We start from the raw sequence: 13,397 nt of genomic DNA on the forward strand, positions 1-13,397 counted from the left end.
GCCTGACAACCCAACCATGCTGTCCTCTGATTATTTTATACAAACACAAACAAGAATGCATTCATATACACTCTAAACACTCTAAAACATTCAAAACCACTTTAAACACTCTAAATCACTTTAAACCATTCAAAAATTACTCCCACACCTCCCAATTAATCTCAGCTTGAAAATGCACGGACTTGTGCAACCACCAGTGGCTGGGTTGGTTCTGTGCTTAGGCCACAGTGGGGAGAATGCAGGATCCTAGACATTAGTCTCTCTCTGTTTATATTACATATTCACAACAATTACCTGATGTATGCTATTGAATTGATGTTTATTGGCATCCTTTTTTATTCAACAATGGCAGCAACAGAAAAAATAGATATCACCCTTTGGCACTAACATTCATTCATTTATCCATTTATCCATCCATTTATACATACATATACAGTAGCCATTTTGTTCTGGTTAAGGCAATAAAAACACATACAGTGATGGACATCAAGGAGAAGTTTAGAGAAGTTAGAGTCCAAATAATTTGCATGAGGAATCTAGGATAGTGTAATATATATAAAACAGAGGCTAGTGCATTTGTAGTATCAGGTGATATCAGGTTTGTGTTTACTGACTGCACATTATAAACTCTAGCTGAAGGAACAAAAATAATAAGTTAATGTCTCTGTGCTGTGTCTCCAGATTTAAACTCACACTCAGTAAAACTCTTCTTACTGGTTCCTCAATTCCCTTTTATTAGTCTACTTTAAACTAAAAATCTAAATAAAACCTCCAAAATTCAAAAGACCATCCTGTAAATGTAGCACAGACACACCACCTCAGACATTTCTCTCACACGCTTAACTTATTGTATGTTATGAACAATAATTAAATAATTTTGGTCTTTTAATTCTTACTATCAGCACCTTCAAAGTAGAATAGATATTTACTCCTCATCCTAAACTGTGAACACACAGGTATATAAAGAGACTGATTTGGATTTTTAGCAACTATGTCAATTTTGAGTACCAATATTTTATTACTTACCTTTGAAGAAAGGCTATATAAATTTAAAGATTAATTAATGATAGTAATTGTGGAAAAGCAATGACATGAAATTATTATTTAGATATAATTACACTAATCAGCTTTCCTATACTTACCTATTGGGCAAATGTATGTGTAAAGAGAGATTTTGTACGAATCTGGTTCTGTTGTTCTATGATCATTATTATAAAAAGTTTGCATTTACTTTTCATACAAATATCTTGATGTAGTGGCCAATGAGCCTATTTATCACATTTACAGATTAACAGCAAAATATCATAATTGTTTATAGTTTTCAATTAATGTAAACACCACAAAAACAAGTAAAGGCTTATAGTATTGTATAGATGATAAATCTTAAAATACAACACAGCTACATTAATGACTCTAGTTTTCTGTCACTGAAACTGTGTGAAGTGATGATCTGTACAAAGCTACACTACAACAGCATCACTTCCTGGGTGTGTCCTTCTAGAGACGTGTAAAGTTCAGCACATACAGCACTATTATACAGAATCCTCACAGAGCTGTGTTCAGAAATGGATCAACTATACAACTTACTGTACATAGTGAGATACATACCACTGATTCTCACTCTAGTTACAGGTCATTTATTTATCTGTTTATTCATTTTTGATGATATTATGATATTTAATCAGCTTTGTTAATGGTTTGCTCAACCTATTGCTGGTTATATATCGTCATATTGTGTAAGTTGAGTATGTACCTTGTTTTGTTTGTTTGTAATTGAAGAATTAAAAATATAATAATAATAATAATAATAATAATAATAATAATAATAATTGCTTTTCTCTATAAACAACAGTTTGTTGATTTGTGAAAAATATTGTTTTTTAAAAGATACTGTATTTCCCTAGTTTACTCAGTTACATGAGATAGAAAGTTTTTCAGAAAAGTCCACAGAGCCAATTCTGAATTTAATGAAAGCAGCTGAGGCTCTGTACAGAAGTTCAGAAATTACTATTTGTTGTTCTAATTTGTGAATTTAATGAAAAAAGACTTGTTTGTTAAAGTTTTTCTCTTTTCTCCAGAAGATGGCGTAGTGAGTTATCTTATTGTGGGCCAAATACAAGGACCCTGCTCACATCCCCAAGAATGTAGACTTCTGTGATTATAAATACTTCTTTGCAAAATAATATCGACTCTATCTGTTGTTTAATCCTACATACACAGTACTAGGCCTATAGGTACAGTAGGCCTATATGTACAATTTCATTACAAATGTGTGACCTACACTGATCAGGCATAACATTATGACCAGCTGCATAATATTGTGTTGGTCCTCCGTTTTCTGCCAAAAAAGCCCATCATGCACTGTGTATTCTGACACCTTTCTATCAGAATCAGTATTAACCTCTTCAGCAACTTGAGTAACAGTAGCTCATCTGTTGGATCAGATCACACGGGCCAGCCTTCACTCCCCACGTGCATCAATAAGCCTTGGCCGCCCATGACACTGTCGCCAGTTTATCACTGTTCCTTGCTTGGACCACTTTTGATAGATACTGACCACTGCAGACCGGGAACACCCCACAAGAGCGGCAGTTTTGGAGATAGACAGTTTTGCTCTAATGCAATCGTCCAGCCATCAAAATTTGACCTCACGCTTGCCCATTTTTCCTGCTTCTAACACATTAACTTGTTCAAAATGTTCACTTGGGGCCTAATATATCCAACCCACTAACAGGTGCCATGATGAGGAGATCATCAGTGTCATTCTCTTCACCTGTCACTGGTCATAAAGTTATGCCTGATTGGTGTAAATTAATATTATATTTTTATTATTATTATATTTTACAGCTGCACTGAATAAAATGGGATCTGGACAGATTCTCTTATCATAGGATAAGGTAAATACTCCACCCTTTCTTTATAAACACAGTTTCATGTTTAAATGACCAATCAGCAGATATGAGATCAAGTCAACTAGTTTTACAAAGTGGTTTTATTAAGCAATGAGTTAAATGGTAATAAAGAATAATAGATAAGAGAAAGAAAAGAGCCTGGTTTGTTCCACACCTCATGAAATACCACCTTATGAAATGTAATCCTATTCAATAAACATGCTTTATCACAACAATCAAGTACCCTAATATCCAAACACCACTTATAAAATATATATATATTTAAAAAACAAAAATATTTACTCATTTTAATTATTGCAACATTTTTATGAAGTAGAATTTTTTCCTGCTGTCAGTTTTTGTTTGTTTACAATGTAAACAGCTTCAGCACAGTTTCCCAAACAAGGCTTAATGTAAAGCCAGGATGTTTCACTGTCATCAACACTGGAGACACTGTCATGTGATGCTGGGGGGTGGAGCTTCCTGAACATTTATCATGGTAATATATTAGAGTACAGAAAGAGCTTTTTCATTCAGCTAAAACCAGTCATCATGTTCACTGTTATATTCATGTGTCTGTGGCTTTCACTAGGTGAGTTAACACCTTTTGTTAGTTTAGATATTATGTATTGTTTATTAATTGTCTGGTGTTATAGAAAGCATGATTTCTGTGTGTAATTCTGGCTTGATTGTGTTAAACTTTATGTTCTCTTCTCTATGACAGGTGACTCCATGGCAGATTCAATAAAGCCACTTTCCACTCAGAATGTTGTAGATGAAGGTAATGATGTTACTCTGTCCTGTGAATATGAAACAAGTGCTCCAGGATTCTACCTGCACTGGTACAGACAATATCCAAAATCTAAACCTGAGTTCCTTCTTTATATTTACAAAAATGGAGATCTAAGTGAAAACCGTCCCCCAAGAATGAATGCTACACTTAAAGATAAGAAAGTGGATCTGATCATCTCCTCTGCTGCTGTATCAGACTCTGCACTATATTACTGTGCTCTGGCGCCCACAGTGACAGGAAATCCAGCTGCACTGTACAAAAACATTCACACAGTTTTGTTATACTCAAGGCAGTTCTGCTGGTGACAATCCTTTATACTTGAGTGCAATTTATAATTAAATTAGAAGTGCACTAAAGACAAGGCATGGCTCCACATTTATCACCTTGAACTGTATATATCATCTAACACCAATCACACAGACCAGCAACGAGGTAATGAGAAAATGAGACAGGAGGAGCCAGAAAGTCACGTGACACTTCCGCATGTCCTAATTAGCATATCACAACAATGACGGATTCTTATAGAAGAAAAAAGTCAGTGAAAAAGAGTCTTTGTTACATGACAGTTGTCTTCAAGCTACTTTGTTTCTGCTCACTCCCAATTTAAACTCACATGACACTGCATAATTGTTCATTTACTGAAAGCTTAATGCAGGCTAATTTATTCCAAATCAGAGTAACTGGTATGCATTGCATGCTCTGGTGTCTGCAAACACGGGTAGCTGCAAACGAGACCATATCACACCAATGTTACGCTCCCTGCACTGGCTGCCAGTCTGATATCGAATTGATTACAAAATTCTGTTATTTGTCTATAAAGCTCTTAACAACTTAGCTCCAAGATATCTCTCCGATTTACTCACCACTTACAATCCTGCTCGGTCACTTAGATCCCAAGATGGTCATCTTTTGTGAATACCATGGTCTCGCCTGTAACGCAGGGGAGACAGAGCCTTCGCAGTAGCTGGTCCTAAGCTGTGGAACAGCCTGTCATCACCCATTAGAACTGCTTCCACGTTAGCTGAATTCAAATCTATGTTAAAAACGCATCTCTTTTCTTCTGCTGTTAATTGTTTGTAAATGTGTATGTGTTTTCCTGCTTTCATCCTTTTTATTTTTATTCCCTTTATTTTTGTACAGCACTTTGGCAAACTAAGGTTGAATTGAAATGTGCTTTAGAAATAAAATTGATGTATACAGATGTCGGCGCTTTGGTATTTAAATGCATGTGTTGTACTTCACAGAATGTCCACCAGGTGGCACATGGTACACCTCTGGCCTGAGCACATTATACAGTATAATCACTCAAAGTTTGCTATGTAGTCTTCATACTCTTGTTAAATACGCTTGTAATTTATCACGTTACATTAAAAAGTGTCCAGTAAATTTGTTAACTGCACATGTAATGTAGTGATTGTGAGAAAACATCCACAATAAATTCTGAAAGACATAAACACAGTTTCTAAAGTATATATTTTAATACTTTAATGCATATATAATAATATTTACATTTTAAATGAATATGTATAAATTTACCCGTGACTGTGTGAGTGTAAAGCTGCGAAGTATTTTATGTGCTTTGTAAATACTTAATTGCGCTGGTGTTGTCCTGCCATTTGCACACAACTTTTTTTTGTTCAACTTTAAAGATGCCTGTGCAAAGATAAAAATTAAAATGGAAAACCTCTTCAGATTAAAGTCATTATAATGCACAATTTAACTGGTAGTTATTCCAGAAAAAAAGTCAAACTAAATAAAATTGTGACAAAGTAGTAATATTTCGCGAATAAAGTTAACACTATGAGAATAACGTAAAAATCACGAGATTCGTAGCAATACGGGATTAAATTCGTGATATTTTGAGAATAATGGCCTATTTGTGTATAGTGAAATTAAGGTATGAATAAAACGACTTATGCATATGCATAAAAGTGCATAAAAATGAAACTTGACTCATTGCATGCACATCCATCTGTTTTAATAATAAGGTAGGTATAACTTATCTGCTTTGAACATTACTGTAAACACGTTGATGTATATGGCCTTATAAATAAAACATTATAACTTAATCCCTACAGTATATTGCATGAGTTTAATACTGTTGCATGAAGTCAAACACATTAAATGACGTGCTTGGAAACGGAATTTCTCTCAGAAGCAGATTAAAACAAGCAACAAAGAAAGTAAACGTGTGGAATTCATATTTAACATTTTCAGCTGTGAGTTTTCAATGTCATAACTTCATGGTTAAAAAGTTTAAAAAGTTAGTATGAAAGGTTAAAGTATTGTAAGTTATTGTGTCTTTTGAGACACAGCCCTGACCTCTAACTCCAAAAGATATGTTTAAGAGGTGAAGTCAGATGCACTGATTCTCACTCTAGTTACAGGTAATTCATTTTAATCAGTTTACCAAAAGTTTTAATTCTTACAATCATATTTAATGAGTTAATTAGTTGCATTAATTAATAACCATGTTTTTTATTATTCATCCAGTCATTTCTTTATTTCTTAAGTCAATATTAATAAAACGTATAAACCAGTATAAATGAAGATTCTAAAACCACATCAAAGATCCTTCCTTTACCAACCTGTTATCAGAAAACCACAGACACAAACAATGTTTGTGGTAATTCTGTGGCATAAATCAATAAATAAAAAAGTAGTAAAGTATATATATATATAGTTACTTAAATGGTTTGAGGAAATCGATGGTCTTAAATGGTTTGAGTTGACGGAACACAATCTGATAAAGTTAGTCTTGATTAATTTGAGTTCAGTCAACTCAAACCATTTAAGGCAATCGGTTTCCTCAAACCATTTGTGTAGCTAAAAAGTTATTTGGACTTAATTACATCTGTTACCTGAACACAAACAGATTTAAAGACTAAGCAAAATCGAACTTTCCTTGGTTGCAGGAACCAAAAAAAAAAAAGTCAGCTTCTTGGGGTAGCTGATATGAAGGGCATAAAGCAGCCCAAAAAGCAGCATCAGAGCACTGACCCAGGATTTTGAAGACATCACCACGTCATCTTCAAGGACAATCAAGACATACAAACAAAAAAACAAAGAGGCAAAACAAAATTAATACCAGTGGTTCCCATTAGAATGAACTAAACCTTATCATTACAACATAACAAGCCTCTGAAAATAGTGCAGATCATGTTCATGACTTTGGAGTATGAGCTTTACATATGACAATGATATAAACATACAGAAAACAATGCACATCAAATTTAGATATTATATTTAGATAATGTGTTTAATGTGTGTGTTGAACCATGTTAATATTTTACTAAAGTCTAAATCAAAGTAATTTTTGAAGCTTGAAAATACAGATTGCCTTGAATTGGACAGACAAAAGGAGAGAAAAAGATTTAAACGTACCTTTAACAAAAATCTAATGGAATTACACGAGGGTGAGTAAATGAATTATATAATCATCATTTGAGTAAACCTTTCCTTTAAGATTACTGAAATGATCAACTGTACAGCTACTCTAGCTGTATTTTTTTCGATGTCGACAAAAAGATGAAAATGTTTCAGAAAGTAGTCCTGATGAGCCTTACCGTGTGTGTCTTGAAAACATCTGACGAGTCTTCCTTCAAGTAAAGCGGCAGTCCAGCCAGGACAAGAGTTCCAATGACACTGATGTCATCCTGATCCTTAAAGACAAAACAAAAAATGACCATACTTTTAATTCCCAACTAAGCAACATTTTGAATTTATTAACATGATTAATGATGAGACAACATTCTAACACTGCAAACCTAGCTACAACATGTAACAGCACTAGTTATTACCTGGCACTTTCTTACTAATCCACATAACAGGCAAATTCCTTTAGGCAGTTTAATAACAGCACAAGCACATTTTAAGGATTAGTTCATCCACACACAAAAATTGTTATCATTCACTTACTTGCATGTTATTCTACACTACTTTGTGTAATTTATTTATTTTGTTTGTATAGACTACTGTTTTAGAATGCCTTCATGTTTTTGTCTTTTCTGGCAACTGAAAACATTCATCATTATTATATTTAACTGATTTTATTTATTGATAATGTTTTTAACCTGTACAGCCCTTGAGTATGTTCAATGGGAATTCCACTTACTTGTTCATGATAGTCTTTTAATATTTTAGCCATCTGGTTGCCAATGGTACCATCCTTCGATGCCTTAGCTCAGAAAAGTGTCAGGAGTTGTGGAGTGTGCTTGTCCAGGGAAATGTAAAAGGTTTGCTGCGAATTACAGGACTTGGTTACAGATGTATGTTATCTAGCTAGCGAACCTCGCTAATCATTTCATTTACACAATATCATATAGAGTGTAAAGCTTGCTGAACTCGGGTGAAGGTTTTAATAATTATTCCGTATAATATTTAGATAGATTTCGGATGATGGACTGGGACAGGAGGTTTTTGAGACTTTAATCAGTCACCGTGTACGGTGAATTTACACAAGCTAATGCTAATGCTAGATACTGCTAACTAATGCTAATATTTGTCTGTTTATTCTCAGCTTAACTAGTTTACAAACTCACAGGTTCATTAACGTTTCGGCGTTAAAAAGGAAATTTTTGAATTTTTACGTCTCCCTTGTTTTTTAAATATCAAAATCCTCTATTTCTGGGTGTGGGTGAAAAAAACACTGGTTTATCTACACTGTTAGCAAGCCTGGATAATTAACTTGGTAGCATCATTAAGATAAATATCGTAATGAGTAATGCAAACCTTTTAACCGGTAAACAAACCTTTCCTTTATTTTACTCAAGCTGTTTTTACTGTAAGGAACGTGACAGAATGTTAGATGTGTTATTATGAAACTGTGATGAGAAGAAGCACTTATGATGGGGCGGCGGGAGGAAATGTACAGTACATCATCTTTTTTGGAGAACAGGACATGTTTAGGCTTACATCCTGCTTCGTGTTAAGGTGTAAATTAAGAAGCCATCTAGAACACCATAAGTGAATTACAGAGATTTTTTTGTTTTTTACGTTTTAACAGGATGCAGTTGGCGTACAGCTGGCCTCCGTGGCTCCGATTCGGTTCCTGAGGACTCCTTCTCATCGGGACTCCATCAAAGCAGAGCTCTCCGGGTCCTGTGTAAGCTTATGAATGCCTGTGTAACATGACAGCTGTTTAAATCTGAAAGACTTTGATAATAGAGAACTCCATTAGGACTCCATTATGTAAAGTTAATTTCTTTTTGTAACTTTTCTGCTCTCTGCAGGCCTACCACTACAACCTCGTGGACGTGTTTTACGAGCTGCTTCTCTGCGGATACTTCACGAAGGGCTTAACGCCTCAGCCAGTAAGCGTCTTATCGGGAGATTTAAAAGCGATGCTTGAATGTAGTTTGAGAACAGGATCTATTTTATTTCATTTTGTTTTCCCATATTTTAAACCCTGGCATTAACGGAGCTTGTCGTCTCCCTTTCCTAAAGGTTCAGGGAGGACTCTCGGAGCGCCTGCTTGCGCTCATCAAGTGGGATGTAGACGTTCGGGAGCCTGGAGCAAAGATCTACTTCACAGTGCTTATTGTAAGTGTTCAAATATCTTCTGATGCCACGTTACACAAATGGTCAGCATTGTGTCTCTAAGACAGTGACATTACACTGGATTTGTGTTTGTGTCATTTGTTGATAGGATCAGCTTACAGGCCTTTTTGTGGTACTGTTCTCTCAGCCCCTGGAGCTCTACACCGACCCGCCAGCTTTAGCCAGCACGGTTAGGCATCTCCTCGGGCAGCATGTCGAGAAGAAGATGGTGAAGACTTTGGAGATGCTCTTGGCAATGTCCTTCCCTTACTTCTACACCTTCCCAGTACCCACCAACACAACACACTCACACAAACACACAATTTATTGCACAAGTTCCCATTCCATACTTTGTTACAGTTCATATTTTGTCCCTACATTGCTCAAGCGCTCCACAGATGAGTATAAATTGATTTTGTAACATTTCAATTGTCACGTTTTAAAATATCTCTCTTCTTTTTCCCCTTGACAGGTCTGCACAACGATCCCAGGACTTTAGGACCAGAATTGCACAGTCAGTTGTAGCCTGTGTAGCATTTTATCATTCTCACTAGAAATAATTGCTTTCTCGTTACATTTCCAGGTTTAGTGTTAATGAATTTTCTGTGTTTGTCTTTCATCTAATATCATTTCAACCAATATTAACCCTCCTCTCATCATCCTCCTATCCTAACTCTAATAAAGTATTTCATTTGCATCTATTACAGCCTCGGTCAGATCATTTCTATACATCAAGATATGTGTATATATATAAAATGTTGATTTTCAACTCAACTCCAATACATGACATTAGGTTTAAACTTTAATTCATGATAAAGGCACATGGTTACTTTTTGTTTATTCAGTACACTGTTACTCTGAAATGTTCATATAAGTGAAGCAGAGATAACATTCTGCTTTATTGGTACAAACAATATCCTATATTTTATATCCAGTAATTTATTTTCCATTCATACATTTATTTATTCTTTCATGTGTTTATTATACCTGTGTGTATAAATGTATGTTACTTTACCAAATGTGAACTAAGATCCAGAACAAAATGTGAGCACTCCAGACCATAATTCCATTGTATAGTTACAAGAAGTTAAAATGGATGAATAAGGAAAGTGTTAGTCAAATTTGCTTTCCTTTTATTGATCATAATGAAATTCATCAAGATTGAGTGAAAATGAAATGAAAATGGAAATTGTGTATTAACAGTTGTATTTTCAGTTAAATGGATGTACAATGTCTGCCAAATTTTAAATGGATCAGCAAAAATCCATTCACAGTTGCATTTCCCAGGTCTTAAGTGTTACGACCCTGACCTGTGAAAACAGCACTTACTCTTCCCTGCACCACCTTCCATTCACAAACCTGTGCTCCACCTCAGTCCTGCCTCCACATATGGCTTTCATGGAGGAGGTGAGAGGAAGAAGCCCTTTCTCTCCAAAAAAACATGGCAGCATCTTAACAAATTTGGGAACAATATTTTTTTGGCCTGATGGTTAATCATTATTCATAGTTTCATGTTTGGTGAAGGTCAAACAGAGTTTATCACAACAAACACCTCATACCAAGTGTCATGGTGGTGGAGGGGTGAGGATTCGGTTGTTTTGCAGCCACAGGCTCTAGAAAACTTTTAATCATTTGGACATTGATGATCTCCACTTTATATTAGAATATTCTTGAGACAAATGTAAGACTGTCCATGAGCTTATGTTGGGCTGAAACTGGGTCATATTAAAGGACAATAATCACAAGCACACCAGCAAATTTGTCTCTTTAAGGATGCTGAATCTGAGGACTTGTTTTTGTCTAGGTTAATGTCAGAAATACAGATAAAAAAGAAAAAGACGGGTTATTCTTGTGTTCTGATATGCTGAAATGCTGTAATGATTCCAAATGAATCTATGAATTGAAACTGTGAACTATTCCCAGCGTGGTGAGCAATACTTTTGTTTTAAAATATATTGATGGTTCTTGATGTAAATAATGTATATGTCTATTTAAATTCAGCTCCTGCAGATGGCAGTACATGACATGAAAATACTCTAGAACTGAACCTGATTGGACCTGGACACAACAGAACCATGTGGAGTGTTAAAGTAGCCATGAACATTAAACCTGAACAAAGCTTCAGCACAGATACATGGTGTGTGGAGTGCAGTCCGACTGAAACACTTGAATTACTGCAGAATCTTGAGCTTAATACAAGATGCTTATGTATTTGTGCACATGCTCTCAAACACCACCTTGTTAGGGGTTTTATATTGTTATAATTTGGTGTTTTGTTTAGACTTTAAGGCTGTACTATAAATCTGCTGAAGAATTTAATTTCACAATAAGAATTGTTTGTAATTGCAACAATATATTTTGTAGATTAGAAAAGGTTTAAGTTCATAGAAATAGGAAATACAGGAAATAAATATATGAATCTTTTACTCATTATATTCTTTTAGAACATGTGTGTGTATTTTACATAATGTGGCACATCCTGCACTCTGATTGGTTAAAACAGAGGGAAGCTACAGTTGAGGCTTTGTACACAAGAAATGCTTAGATGCTTCACTGAAGACAGAGTAGAAGGAAACTTGACATTTACAGTAACATAAAAAGGAAACTTTCAGAAGAACAGAGGAAATTAAAACATGATGGTTTTCTGTATGTTTCTGTTTTTTACCATGTTCATAGGTAAGCTTATATTTTATATATCCCCATATATCATGTTTAAATGTTTTATAACTAGTAAAGAAATGTTTCCATGTGTGAGTGTTTTAGATTGTAAGCATGTACTGTATGTATACTGTATAATATAAAATGATAATATTCTGAAATAAATGTCCTCTTCAGGTGAGAGCACACAGGACAGCATTACTCCAACATCTTCTGCTGTCTATGGTAAAGAGGAGCAAGCAGTTACACTCTCCTGTGATTATAAATACACTGTTTCTATGAACAATCTACAGTGGTATGGACAATATTCCAATGCAGCACCAGAATTCCTCGTTCTGTTGACGGAATTGGGAGGGAATCAGACAGGTGATACTCCTCATCCTCATTTGTCTGCTAAAGTTCATAAGAGTCTGAAGCGTGTGGATTTGGAGATCTCGCCTGCTTCAGTATCAGACTCTGCACTGTACTACTGCGCCTTGCAGCCCACAGTGACAGGAAAGTCAACTTCACTGTCCAAAAATCTACAGAGACCTCAAACATGAAAGTGTTAAAGAATCACAATAAGAAGAAAAGACTGGAAGCTATGCATAACATCAGCATTCTGATTATTGATCCAATAGAAATGTATGTATATAACCATATATGAATACTTTATTTGAAGTGAATAGACAAAACATTCTAAGTGAATCCAAATACAGATAGAAAAGTTAGGTGTGTGTTTGAAGAAGCCACATGTTCACTCCCTCTGCAGTATTAAGTGCAGTTCTCATAAACAATAGTGGCAGGTTTGATGGTTTATTTACTTAATGACAGTGTAAAGATCACATGCTGGAATTTGATTCTGTTCTAGGAATAAAAATGTGGATATTGTAAACTCTTTTGACAAGCAGCTGATCTGATTTATTTTTATTTTATGTTTGTTTGTTTGTTTATTTTACTGAGCATGCTATTTAATGTGTTCATCATGTGTGTCTTTGCAGGATCTTTAATATATTTTTGAGAATTACAGGATACCTGAAAGTATGTATAACTAAGAATAAGAATTGTGGAAAATAAAAACACAGTCTCCATCACACAATCAGGAAATAAATAAGCTCTACTGAAATAGTGCTCCATAATCAATTCTTGAGGTAGATGAGCTACAACAGCTAAAGACCACATCGGGTTTCATTCCTGTTCACCAAGAACAGAAATCTAAGACTACAGTAACAACCCTGTAAATGACATAATTTGGCCCAATGGCAAGAGCTGCTTACTTGGTTCACACTTAGCGTCTGGATTCCAAAAAGGTTTGAATCCCACAGGAGCCTCGCTTTATTGTTAACTTGACTTTGTGTAACCGAGTTCCTTTTACTCGGACCCCAGTCCATATGAGCAAGAAGGTCATACAGTTACAGAGTACAGTGAACCTTCATTGGCGCACATCAAGGTAACAGTGACGACCTGGCTCGTTGGTCTAGGGGTATGATTCTCGCTTAGGGTGCGAGAGGTCCCGGGTTCAAATCCCGGACGAGCCC

At 35.3% G+C, this 13,397-nt stretch overlaps 1 non-coding gene across 1 annotated transcript; it reads left to right on the forward strand.

The window, feature by feature from the left end:
- Window positions 1-13,325: 13,325 nt before the first annotated feature.
- trnap-agg (transfer RNA proline (anticodon AGG)) lies at window positions 13,326-13,397 on the forward strand. Its single transcript has one exon. It is a non-coding gene; the product is annotated as a tRNA-Pro (tRNA).

Source organism: Hemibagrus wyckioides, unplaced genomic scaffold (assembly GCF_019097595.1).
Source record: "Hemibagrus wyckioides isolate EC202008001 unplaced genomic scaffold, SWU_Hwy_1.0 Contig4, whole genome shotgun sequence".
NCBI classification, from domain to species: domain Eukaryota; kingdom Metazoa; phylum Chordata; class Actinopteri; order Siluriformes; family Bagridae; genus Hemibagrus; species Hemibagrus wyckioides.